At 45.6% G+C, this 12,363-nt stretch overlaps 1 protein-coding gene across 1 annotated transcript in view; it reads left to right on the forward strand.

The window, feature by feature from the left end:
- PTPRE (protein tyrosine phosphatase receptor type E) overlaps positions 1-12,363 on the forward strand; it is a 178,786-nt gene that overhangs the window by 110,260 nt on the left and 56,163 nt on the right.

A 12,363-nucleotide genomic window follows, 5' to 3' on the forward strand; every position in this document is an offset into this window, starting at 1 on the left:
AATTAAGTAAGAAGTGGACCAGCGCTTCGGCAGGACCTGGACCCAAATGTCCTCTCCAGATACCAGTAGGGTTGTGCACCCTCTCATGGTTGGGGTATCCAGGGAGGTTCTGAAGCAGCTTCTTTGAATTATAACATACGGGGAGTTCTCTTATTAGTTACAATTTGGGGGCAAATGTTCTTCCAAATAACTGGAGGAGCAGTTATAAATAATTCGCACTCATTGTTTGGCCCAATTAACATTCTTCAGAAGATGGGGGCAATTCTTTGAAGTGGTTTCCTTCTTGAGGGACATAAACACATCCCTGTCAGGCTAGGCCAAGCTCTGCCCTAATTAGATATTTACACAAGAGACCCAAGCAAGGAGGGTGGATTTATTTTTAATAAAAGAAGATTAAAATCTGTGTATCTCCAGCATATTAAGACCAAACCAAATTAAAATCCTCCCACAACTTTGAATAGTGAGGGCCTAAGAAAGAAGCATTTCACTTGGAGTTACTAAAACTTCTTTCTTTTTTTTTTCTAAGGTTTTGTGTTTTGCTATAGGGCACGTGCACTCGCCAGACAGACAGAGACAGAGAGATAGAAAGCGAGAAATCACCCCCCAGGGGGGATGGCCATGCCGCAATCCCTTCTCCTCCATTCTCCTCTCGGGATCTTGGGCACGCATGCACACGTGCCCGGCGTGAGTTTAAGCCACCGGTTCCGGGACACGAACCGCAGTCAACTACTTGGGAGTCCAGCGATATAGCCATTACGTTAACTGCTGATCCCACTAAAACTTCTTTCTTTGAGTCAAGAAAGAAAACTCAGGCCCCTTCCTCCCACCACCTACCCCAATTTCAAATTGGTTGGTTGGAGTTCTGAGTGAGGGTGCTGGTTATGGGTAGAAAGTGCCTTCTGTATTTGGAGGATCACTTTTTTTTTTTTTTTTTTGGAGAGGTTTTTGCTATCGAGTTCATGCACTCACCAGAAAGACAGAGAGAGACAGAGAGACAGAAAGTGAGAAATCACCCCACAGCGGGGGAATGGCCATGCCACAATCCCTCTTTTCCATTCTCTTCTCAGGATCTTGGGCATGCGCACACACATGCCTGGTGTGAGTCTAAGCCACCAGGACTTAAAACGCGGTACATTACGTGGGAGTCCAGCAACATAGCCATTACACCAACTGCTGGTCCCCTAGAGGGCCACTTTAAACCCAGACTCTGTGACTGGTGTCCATTTGTGGAGCAGCAGTTCTAGGCTGTGTGAGGAAGGAAGCAGGTAGGGGTGACATGGCCAGGAATAGGGTAGTTGGTGCCACGGGGGCACTCTACATATCCAGGGACCAGCCCACAGGATCCCAAAGAAATGTAGCCTCACCTGATCTTCCCAAGGAAAGCCATATCTCCAGACATAGATGTTGAAGCATGCCACACACACACACACACATACACACTTTTGAATATTTCAAAGTAATTTAAAGCCTTTAAAAAAATAATTATGTATCTGCTCATCAAACCCAGCAATTCCTCCTATAAACTTTAACCTCTAATACAGGAAAAGCATTTGTCCGCAAGAAGACTTGGCACCCAAGTGTTTATAACAGCTTTGTTTATAAGAGAAAACATATGTGTGTCAAGAAGGAAAATGGATACACAAACTGAGGTGAGCTCATACAATGGAACACCCTCCAGCAGTGAAAAGGAATAGCCTGCTGATGGCACAGGTGGATTAGCCTCAGCACTTGTAGAACTGAAGAAGCCAGACACGAAGGAGTGTGTGCTGTGTGGTTCTACCTCCAGGAAGTTCACGGACAGGCAAGACTCATCATCTCCAGAGGTGGAAACCTGAACACCACGTGCACATGCCCCTGGGGTTGTAGACTAGAAGGGACAGGAAGGAAGTGTCCAGGTTAGTGGCAAGTGTTCCTCCTTTTGATTAGGGTATGGATTATATGGGGAGGTATGCACATCTGTCAAAACTCACCAGAGTGCAGACTTAAGGTTTGTGCATTTTATGCCATGCAATCACATCTATTTAAAAAAAAACAAAAAAACAAAAAAAAACAACCACTTTCAAAACAGTGCAGGTCAAACTAAGAGCACCTGGGTCCAACTCGTTCAGCAGTCTTCTATTAGCAACGTCTATGTCATAGTAAAATTTTACCCTTATATTAGGATCCGTAGACGCCTCAGCCCAGGAACTGGCAGGTGGCATGGTGGTTAAGAGCACTGGAATCCCACATGGCCGACTGTGGTTTAAGTCGCAAACCTGGTGGCTTGCTTTCTCACTTTCTCTCTCACTCTGTCCCTCTCTGGTCAAATTTAAGTAAATAAATAAGTTAAATTAAATAATTCTAAATAAATAAATAAATAAACTCTTATCACCCTAAGTAGAGAAACACACTTCTCACAAGCAGCTTCCTGTGTGGTGTGATCGGGGGGAGGATCTTCATCCCACCAGATTATTGCCTGCCCAGTAGTCCCCGAAATGCCACCATTTTGAATTTATTGCTATGATTTCATCTTCTTTTCACACACAAGTTAAAAGTACCTTTTCACCTCATTTAGACCGAGTGGCAGTTGATGTATGAGCTCCTCTGTCTTCTTGATGGGGAGATTGGCCCTCAGATACCTGCACCAGTGGGGTTCTGGTCTGCCTTTGCCCCAGCCCAACCATTCAGGAATTTGGGGAATTTCTTCCTGTTCCACTATGCTCTAGAAGGGCGCCTCTGGAACCTAGAGAGAGGATCATGCACATTCAAGAAAATCAAAGGCAAATCTGTTTATGTATGTCCACTGAGTGCCAACTAATCTGCTAGTCAGACCACAGAGTTGAGAGGACCTTGTCATGCCAAGGGAGATAGTCGAGTAAGTCAGGTGGTCCAAGGTGAATGACAGTGAGTGGATGGCAACTCGGTGACCTGGAAGTTCCCTGTTCACCTAGGACTGTGGTTCCTGGTGGGCCACGGAGGTAATGGAGCAAGTGGAATTTGGCCAAGCCAGTAGGGCAGGGCGTTTTAAACACAACAAGCTACAGAAATGCAGAGAATAAGAAGCCCATCCTGTTTTCTGGTTCAGGGGCAGTGGGCACATTGTGGAGGCCTGGAAAGGTAATGAGGAGCCGCTGCCCAACCTGGCCTAGTGGAAGAGTCTGGCCCTTAAGTGAGAGGGCAGACAGAATGTGGTGAGATACACATTTTTCTGTTTTTAATTTCTATTTTATAGTACTTATAGGTTCATAGCAAAATTGAGCTGGAAATGCAGTGAGTTCCCATAGACCTGCTGCCCCACATACACAGAGCTTTCCCCACTGTCAGCATCCCCACCAGAGCAGTGCATCTGCTGCGTTACTGAGCCTACCCTGACACATTGTCACCCAAAGTCCGTGATTAGCAATAGGACTCACTCTCGTGTTGTATCTTCTGTGGGTTTGGACAAATGAATGCTGACATGTGTCCACCATTATCATATCATACAGAGTATTTCCACTGCTCTAAAAGACTTCTGTAGACATTTTGTGAAATTTATCCTGAAAGCTATAGCAGGTGGGGATTAAAGAGGACAAGCTAGAGACTGAGGCAGGGAGCTGGGTCAGCTTCGTCATTCCACATCCGGGTGACACACCTACAGGACGTCCTTCAACACCTCTACCCTCTTGGGAAGCTTGAAGTCGACCTCAGAGGGTACATCTACAGGCTTTGCTTCATCAGATGTGCACCAGGGCAAGGACAGGTGATGGGTAAGATGCCAGGCTGGGGCCTATGGGGGCTTCCACACAAAGATCTACCACATAAGCTTCGTAAGCCCACAACTCGGAAATGGATCCAACCACTGCCCTCTCTAGCCCAATGCCTCCCAGACTGAGTGGAAATTTCCAAAGAGCAAATGAAGGCTATGTGTTGTGGAGGTGGTAAGAGCTTTGGGCTGGGGGACACGAGAGTAACTTAGACTATCGTGTTCCATCTGAAAACACAGAAGTAAATTGCACAGGCATTTTGCTTCTCAGCTCCATCTGGACTGGAAACTTCGCTCCAGCTCCTTGATGCTGCTTTCTGACAGCTCCTGGCCTACGCTAGTCTTCCAGGGAGCTTTCAAACAGGGAGTAGATCGATCGCATCTGGTTCTGCATGGCAGTTTCCAACTGTAAGTCAAACACGTTGCTGCAGTCTTACAGAACTGTGTCAGCCTGCCTCTTAAATTTCCCTCCTATGGGCCAATCAAAATAGGTCTCAGTGACCCCGCCAGAATCTATATTCATGTGGCTTTGACGATGCAGATGTTTCTGGCTATTCCCAGAAATGGAGCAGGGTGGGAGGCAGTGGTGGCTGAGACCCTTGCTGCCAGCAGCTCCCTAGTGGAGTAGGCCCCAGAGAGAGCATCTCAAGTAAGGACAGGCTGCCTCACCACAACCTCCACCCCACTTACAGTTAAGGACCCTTATTCTATTCCCATGAAGCCTAAAGCTGCCCCCCGCTCACTGCTCCCAGACCAGCCCCCTTGGACAACTAGAAAGTCGGGATGAATGCTGATCCCTAGGCTCTCCTATCCTCCAAACCACTCATACCCCATTTCTTCCTCCTGTTCTGTTTCTCCCTCTCTCTAAAACACACACATATATACACACACACAGAGTTGTGAGTTTCTAGAGAAGTGACTGACTTAATGTAGATGTTGCACCAGGGAGATACCACATTAAAATCAAGAACTCTTAACAAACCTTGATCAGAGGATATGTTTCCTGTCAGGCTTTGGGCTCTTCCGCAGGCCCCTGAACCCCACCTCCCCTACCAGCCCCAGGTAGGATTGTACAGCAGTTCAAGGAGGACCTATGGAATCAGAGGTCTGGCTTCAAATCTCAGTTCTACCTCTTGCTTCTGCATGACTTTGGGCCCATTGCCTGACTTTCCTGAGCCTCAGTTTTTCCAGCCAAAAGATGGTGATGGCAATGCCTGCCTCCTAGGATCACTGTGAAGAAGAAACAAGGAGACATGCAGAGTGTGCACCTTGAGGCCTCCCACCAGAAGGTCTCCACAATGCTGCTGTTCTTGTGGCTTTGCCAGCTTCCTTTTGCCCCCAGCTTGCCTTGACCTCCAAGAGCCTACAGCTCTGGTAGTTAGCAGTCAGGACAGAGCCCAGCTTCAGGTTTTTCTTGTTTTTCTAAAGTATCAAATGCCCAGGGTCTTATTTGGGATTCACCTTGAGTCTCTGTCTCTCTCTGTCTGCCTGGCCCTATAGTGAAAAACCTCTCAAAAAAAATAAATAAATAAAAAGAATGAGTGTTAGCTTGGATCATGGCTTTGCCTTTCTTTCTTTTTTTTATTTAGAGAGATTTTTGCTCGCTCACCAGAGAGACAGAAAGCGAGAAATCACCCCTTACGGGTATAGCCACACTGCAATCTCTGCCCCTCCATTCTCCTCTTAGGACTCTGGGCATGCACATACATGTGCCCTGGGTGAGTTTTAAACTGCCAGGTCCAGGACTCAAACTGCAGTCAACTATGTGGGAGTCCAGCAATGTAACCATTACACCACCTGCTGGTCCCCACGGCTTTGCCTTTCTATGGCTATTTGATGAAGTCCTCTGTTTCAGCTGGAAGAGGAGGAGGATGATTCATTCATTCATCGAATCTTATCTTACTCATCTACAAATGTGTTCACCAAAAATCCCCTGAACACCCACCACATGTGCTGGGGCTGTATCCAAAGCCTCTGTTGGGCAAGGAGCTCGGATGGAGGCCAGGCTGGTGAGTGGGGATGAGGAAGGACCAGGCCAAGATCCTGTGGGAGGTACAGGGTGGCATAGCACCTACTGTGACCCTTTGCATGTGCACAGAGAGCAGTGGTCCTTGTCCAGTGGCCTTTGTTATATTTTTCAAGAAGTGCCCAGTTTGTCTGGACAGGACAGTCTAGATTCATTCTTTGCTGGACATGTGGCTACTATGCAGTTGTCAAAGGGGAGGCAAAGAGATCCCTCTGCCTCAAAGCAAAGATAAGATCTTGCCTTTCCATAGCAGACCTTCTCATTAAAGTGTCAGAATTTAGGTAACACAACATTGTACATTTAAATATCAGGAGGCACATGATTTAGGTGGTGCAACATGAGAGGTGGTACAGCAAACTGACTACCAGGAATTTTCTAATTTCATTCCTGGCACATGCGATATATCTTGTACTAACCCAAATCCATTTTTCACTTGATTTTAATTTCTTGATCAATCTTAAGACCCTAAGGTCAGATCATAAATAGCAGATTTTCCAACTGAATTTTTGCTATTTGATCTCCAACGACACAAAGCTACTTATACACATTTCAACAACTACAAAACCTGCCTAGTCTTGTTATCATTCGGTATTTGAGTTTTAGAGCAGGGATAAGTAGACAAGCCTGAATCAATTCTTTTCTCGGTTTCTATTAGGTTGTGGGGAAAGTCATGATGCATTTTGCATAGAAAAATATATCATGACTTTCCCAACAACCCAGTACTTTTGTAAAATTAAAAAGAAAGAAAGAAAGAAAGAAAAATGGATTTGGAATAGCAGTTAGCCGGTAGCTTGTGCTGGTCCACCTGGCCAGCCTCACTGGAAAGTACTGGGCCTCCTGTTTTCTCTCTCCAGCCCTCCTCTTTCCCCCTCCTCTTCCTTTCAATTTCACACTGGAATCAAGAGTGTGCCTTAGACAAGCTCACAACAGAACCATCACTGCTGCATTCCTAGAGGCTGTGAGTCCCAAGGGCAGGCACCATTGGAAGGGAAAGAATGGGGAGAGCTTTGTGATTTGGTAGGTGTTGTTAAACCGCATCTCAGCCCTGTATGTGTAGTCACTCTCTCTCTCTTTTCAGATGGAACTGGAGTAATTGAAAAGAGAGTATTTATGTATGTCAGTGTACTTAATGGGGGCATTGGAGCCTTTGTCTCAAATTGCAGAAGGCCTTCATTCCTCTTATGCTGTGTTGCAACCATCTTAGGGTAGGGATGGAGTCCCCAACATCCTGGGCCTTCTTAGGTGCTGTGCAAAGCACTGTGTGTTTAGAAGATGTTTTCTGAATTGAGTTGAGCTGAATTTAATGGACACTTAGAATGGTAGTGTGTCTGAGCTTCATTCAGCAGGTACATGCATCCTTAGGATGGCTTGTGCACCCAGCTCTCCTTGGGCCACCTCTACCCTCCCTAAAGAGTGGGTACTCAAGAAAAGTCTGTGTCCAGCATTAGCACAATCAGAGCACTCATAAGAAGGTAAAACTACTGTCTTCAGCCCCCTGAAATATATAATGATCTGCAAAGCCAAGTAATGGGCATTAAATGATCTGCCTCCCATTTTGCTCATTAACCAGTGTCACACAGAGATCTCCTCCTGTTGGACTATGCCTGAAAGTCTCATCACAGCCTGTGGCAGGACCCAGAGTGCTTGCTACAAAGGAGAGAAAGAAGGTCACAAGGCACAGAAAAAAACAGTCTTGGAGTTCTGAGTTTCTTATTGTATCTTTCACCACTTGCTTCACGAGAGGCTGCTTTTGGGTGAAGGTTTTTTTTTATTTTGATGTTGATTCTGCATTTCTTTCGCTGGACTTTGATTTCCAATATAATCAGCCTCAGTGTTCAGGAATGATATTAGAATATGCCTTCAGTTATTGATCATTGATAGAGCTAAATGACCAGCAATTCTCTTATTTGCTGAGACAAATTAACCCAAGGTCACAGCCAACTATTTTAAGCATTTAGACAGAAGACATTAATTTGTTGTCCACTGCAGCGTCTCTCCTGGAAGTGGTGATGGAAGTATTGGTTTATTTATGGATCGTGTTTGAAGGATGTCACCAATTATTTTACTGACACTGCCTAGGTAAAGTCAAATGAAAGTCAAAGGTGGGAGAAGTGGTCTTCTCCTGGTTATCACGTTGAAAGTGTCTTTACAATATTCTGAATTCCTAGAGAATTTGCAGAAACCTCTGAGAAAGCATAGGTCTTTCCTGACGCTGCAGCATCTGCAACAACCCTAGGTATTGGTTTGTAGGAAAAGTCATAATGTGGTTTTTTTTTTTTTTTTTCGTTTCTCTATTGTGACTTTTCTAACAACCCAATACATCCAGTTCCCCTCCTCCCTAAGGGGTGCTTCTCAGGCAGCCCCTGAGAGGATGCCCCATGAGAAAATAGGGCAGAACTGGGCTGCCTCCAGGCCTTATGAACATAGCACCTGTACCTTGAAAGTCTTCCGACATCTGCGGGAAGAGTCCCAGGCTCTGCTGGACGTTCTTAAGGCTCTTAGTGAAGTGTGAATCCAGAGAAGGAGACACCTGCAGTTTCAGAGTCAAGGTCCTGCAAGAGTGCATGGGCTGCCCCTTCCTCACAGTGCTGTCTTCCAGAGTCAGAGCCACATGCTTCCGCGTCTAGTGGCCCCTCCAGGGAATATGCAGGAAAGGGCCCTAAATCAGGAGCTCACACAAACGTTCAGAAAACAGGCAAGGAGCCCCTGAAGCAGCAGGAAGCCAGCTGTCATGGCCAGCCAAGATGTGACATCCAGGGCTGCATGGGCTGGTGTGGCAAAAGCAAGGCATCCCAGGCTTGTGTCCCAGGAAGGGCCATGAAAGCAGGCAAGATGAAGAAGTGGGCAAGTTGGGGTGGGCACCTGCCCAGGAGAATCCTGTGAATGAGGATCTGGAGGTGACAGCTGAGTTGGAGAGAAATCACTAGCACTCCAAAATCACCCTTCCAGCCGTAGTCATTTTGATAGGCTGACACCTGAATGTCTTCATTAATAATCAAATACAGTCATGCTGGGAATGAAGGTAATGGGAGCATCTTTCCCAGAGAGTGAAGATCATCGTTTGCGCTCGCTGTGTGTAAATTGATGGTCTGCTCCCTTAAGGCCATAGCACTTCCTGTTTAAAAAGTAATAGGTGTCAAAGGCAGTGTCCTTGGTGTCTGTTATTGTAGTTTACTTCTATCTGTAGAGGTTAATCTTGTCGTCAGAGTGTTTTTTTCCCCTTAATCGTAAACAGCCTACTCTGTAGTAATACTGTAATTTGGTTTTGGTAAAAAGCTAAAATCTGTCACAAGCACACTGCTTAGGTGATAATTTTTAATGCATAAAGCATTTGAAAGGACAACTAGCTACTACAAAGGTGGGAAATAATAATTAGTGATAAATTTTGAAACGTATAAAAAAATGATAAGACATTATGCACTGTTCACAATATCTGAGACGAGGCTACAAATCTTTGCTGCCTGTCTTCAGTTTTGTAAGTGACCTCCACTCAGGAACCAAGAGTTACCACCTGTAAATTTTAAGGGCTCCCTTGCTTTGTTCTTTTAAGATAAGAGGATTATTTTCTTCTATAAGGAAAAAAATATATAACCAGTAAAAGTCAAAGTATATATACTCCATTCCTGTCTAATCTGGCTGCAACCATAGAGACGTGGTAAGCTTCATATTCTCTAAATGGATAATTGGTCAGTGGGATTGTTCGTCATTGATTAAATGAATTCAAGTACGGCTTTAGGGTCCTTGAAAATATGCTCTGAAGATGCTTCCTGCTGTCTTTAGCTATCTGTGGTTCTGTTGCCTTTGTTGAAGTGGAGAAAGACTTAATTCTTACAGAATAAGCTCTTCACTTTTTATTCATCTTCAAAAGGACACAATGCATAATTGGAATTATGCAAATTAGTGTGTGGTACACAGGAAATTGAAATGATCCCTTTACGGTCTTCCTGACATGCCAGTATTTTCACAGGTCCTGCCAGGTGTCTTGAGCAGAGTAGGGTTGGGCCCCACACTTGTGCTGATCCATCCTCTGAGCATCTGGCCCTCACGGTCAGAGCCAGATAGGAAGCCCAGGGTAGACAGTCCACTGGGGGTTGGATTGGGATACACTGGGAGTGTAAAATTTTCTTGTGATTTTTTTTAATTCACTAGTGGAATCAAGTTCAGCATTTAGTCTGCAAGTGTACTCATGGGTTTTCAGCACTGTTTATACAAGAAAGCACTGAAATGAATCATGAAGCACCTTTGACTTTTAGATATAAGGGATTTCCTGAATTCTTGGGTGACAAAGTGCTGCTCTCTGTAACTCTGTCAGCGCCAGAACATAGGCCAAGGCACTGCACTTGGGGAATTCTTGGGTGACAAAGTGCTGCTCTCTGTTACTCTGTCAGCACCAGTACATAGGCCAAGGCACTGCACTTGGACTTCTCTGTCCCAACCCTTGACAGAGCTTCTCAGTTGCTCAGGAAATGCCCCCCGCCCTCCACATTCCACGCCTCCCACTAAGGAGTAAGTCAGTACAAGGGGTAGGTGAGTCGAGTATGAGAATAATAATAGGTCTTATTACCGGCCTTGACAGATGAGCAAACTGAAGATGTAGATCTCAGAGTGGAAGCTGGACTTCTGTCCCTGATCCTGAACTTCCCCTCCAGACCCTGCAGTCCCTCCTCACAGCTTCATATGGTGCTCTGTGTGTGTGTGTGTGTGTGTGTGTGTGTGTGTGTGTGTGTGTGTAGAGGGGGTATCACGTGCTGTCCTCTTCCCTCAAGAACTTCCCAAATACACAGCCTCTCCCCAGGGCATCCTCGGACATCTCTGAACACTCCTCGCCTGTGTGTTTGGTGGCATGGGGAATTCCGTATATGGGGAGGGAAACAAATCTTTATGCCCCTGATGGCCTTCCACTGGTCACCATACTTGGGTACTTCTGGAGACTCTTCCCAGAGTGTATTCTGAATTCAGTTTTCTATATCCCAAGAGTTCTTTCAGATATCTAAAGCCAGCCCCCTGGATTCCACCCTAGCAGCAGCCATGTGTGCACAGTGGGGACATACTGTATAGCCTGACCCTACTCAGCCCAGACAGGTCTCAGCTACAGAAGCAACACAGTATCTTCCCTCCAGCACTCACTGCCCAGACAGGTGTAAGGTGCAGCTTCCTCACTGTCTCTGACCTCCCCGCCCTCATAGGTCTATCTGTTCAAGACAGAGGTGGTACCTCTCTCTCTAGGGGCTGCTAGAGAAGGGTCAAATGAGGGGACCCCTGCTCTTTTGCCAACTAGCACAAAACAAGTAGTTGGGCCCTTGCCAGGACCCTGGAGGGTATCATGGGACCAGTCCAGGTCCCTGCCTGGTGGCAATGAGCCAAGCCAAGGAAGTTGCTAAGCCTCTCATCTTTATTTCTCTCTGCATGGTTTTTTCCCCCATTTTTCTCTCTTAATACATGGGCTTTTTTTTTTTTTTTTTTTTTTTTGCCAGTCTCCTTTTTATGATGTTTCCATAATTTTACATTTAGATGTATGCAATTATCTTTGTTCAAAAGCAATTAAGTTTCAACCTTCACTAACTGAGATAAAAGGCATGCCCTTTGCATCTTTTTCTTTTTAACAAGCAAAGCCTTCTCAAAAGAGGCAGGATCACTGTGGATACATCTGGAACATGCTGAGTCTACACATTTTACCGTTAAGGGTTTTTTTTTTAATTAATATTATTTAAATCTTTCATCCATGTAAGTATATTCAAAACTGAAGCATGGAAAATGTCTGGATTTTGTTTCTCCTTTACCATGAAAGCACAAATTTCTTTTTTTTTTTTTAAAGAGGTTTTTGCTATAGGGCACGTACGCTCGCCAGACAGAGACAGAGAGACAGAAAGCGAGAAATGACCCCCCAGGGGGGATAGCCACGCCATAATCCCTTCTCCTCCATTCTCCTCTTGGGATCTTGGGCACACACGCACATGCGCCCAGCGTGAGTTTTAAGCCACCAGTTCTGGGATGCGAACCGCCATCAACTACGTGGGAATCCAACGACATAGTCATTATGCTAACTGCTGGTCCCACAACTTTTTTTTTTTTTTTTTATCTGAGCTTTAGTTGTTTGCTAAAAGAGCCTGGAAAAAAGAAAACTGCAAAATCCTGGATAAACAGGTGCTGAGAGAGACTGTCAGCTGGACCAGAGATGCCACCCCTGCCAGCTGGATTGACCTGACTGAGAGACTGCAGACAATAGCCAAGGATGGCTACAGGAAGTTCCCCAGGGAGCCTGTATTTTAGGCACTCAAAGAGGCTGAGAGGCATGATGAGGAGGAACATGTGACACTGAGCACCTCCCTCCCCAAAGCAGAACTAGTCATGGAAATGACTTGAGTGATCTCAGCTAGGGCTGGGGCTTAGGGACCAACGGAGTCGGCAAGTGCCAGATATTGATGGTGCAAACTTTGAGTTCCCCAAGAACCCTGGCTTTGCCAGCCTGTGTCACTTTTCTTACCCATAGAACTTTCCAGAAAGGAGATTAGCTATGTTTTTCGGTTCACAGGAAAGTAAGGAGCCATCTCACCTTCAGTTAAATAAAGGATCTAGGCTACCCCATTCCTGCCTCCTGGCTAGGTCCTGTCTCGGA

Source organism: Tupaia chinensis, unplaced genomic scaffold (genome assembly GCF_000334495.1).
Source record: "Tupaia chinensis unplaced genomic scaffold, TupChi_1.0 Scaffold000197_1, whole genome shotgun sequence".
Taxonomy (NCBI): domain Eukaryota; kingdom Metazoa; phylum Chordata; class Mammalia; order Scandentia; family Tupaiidae; genus Tupaia; species Tupaia belangeri.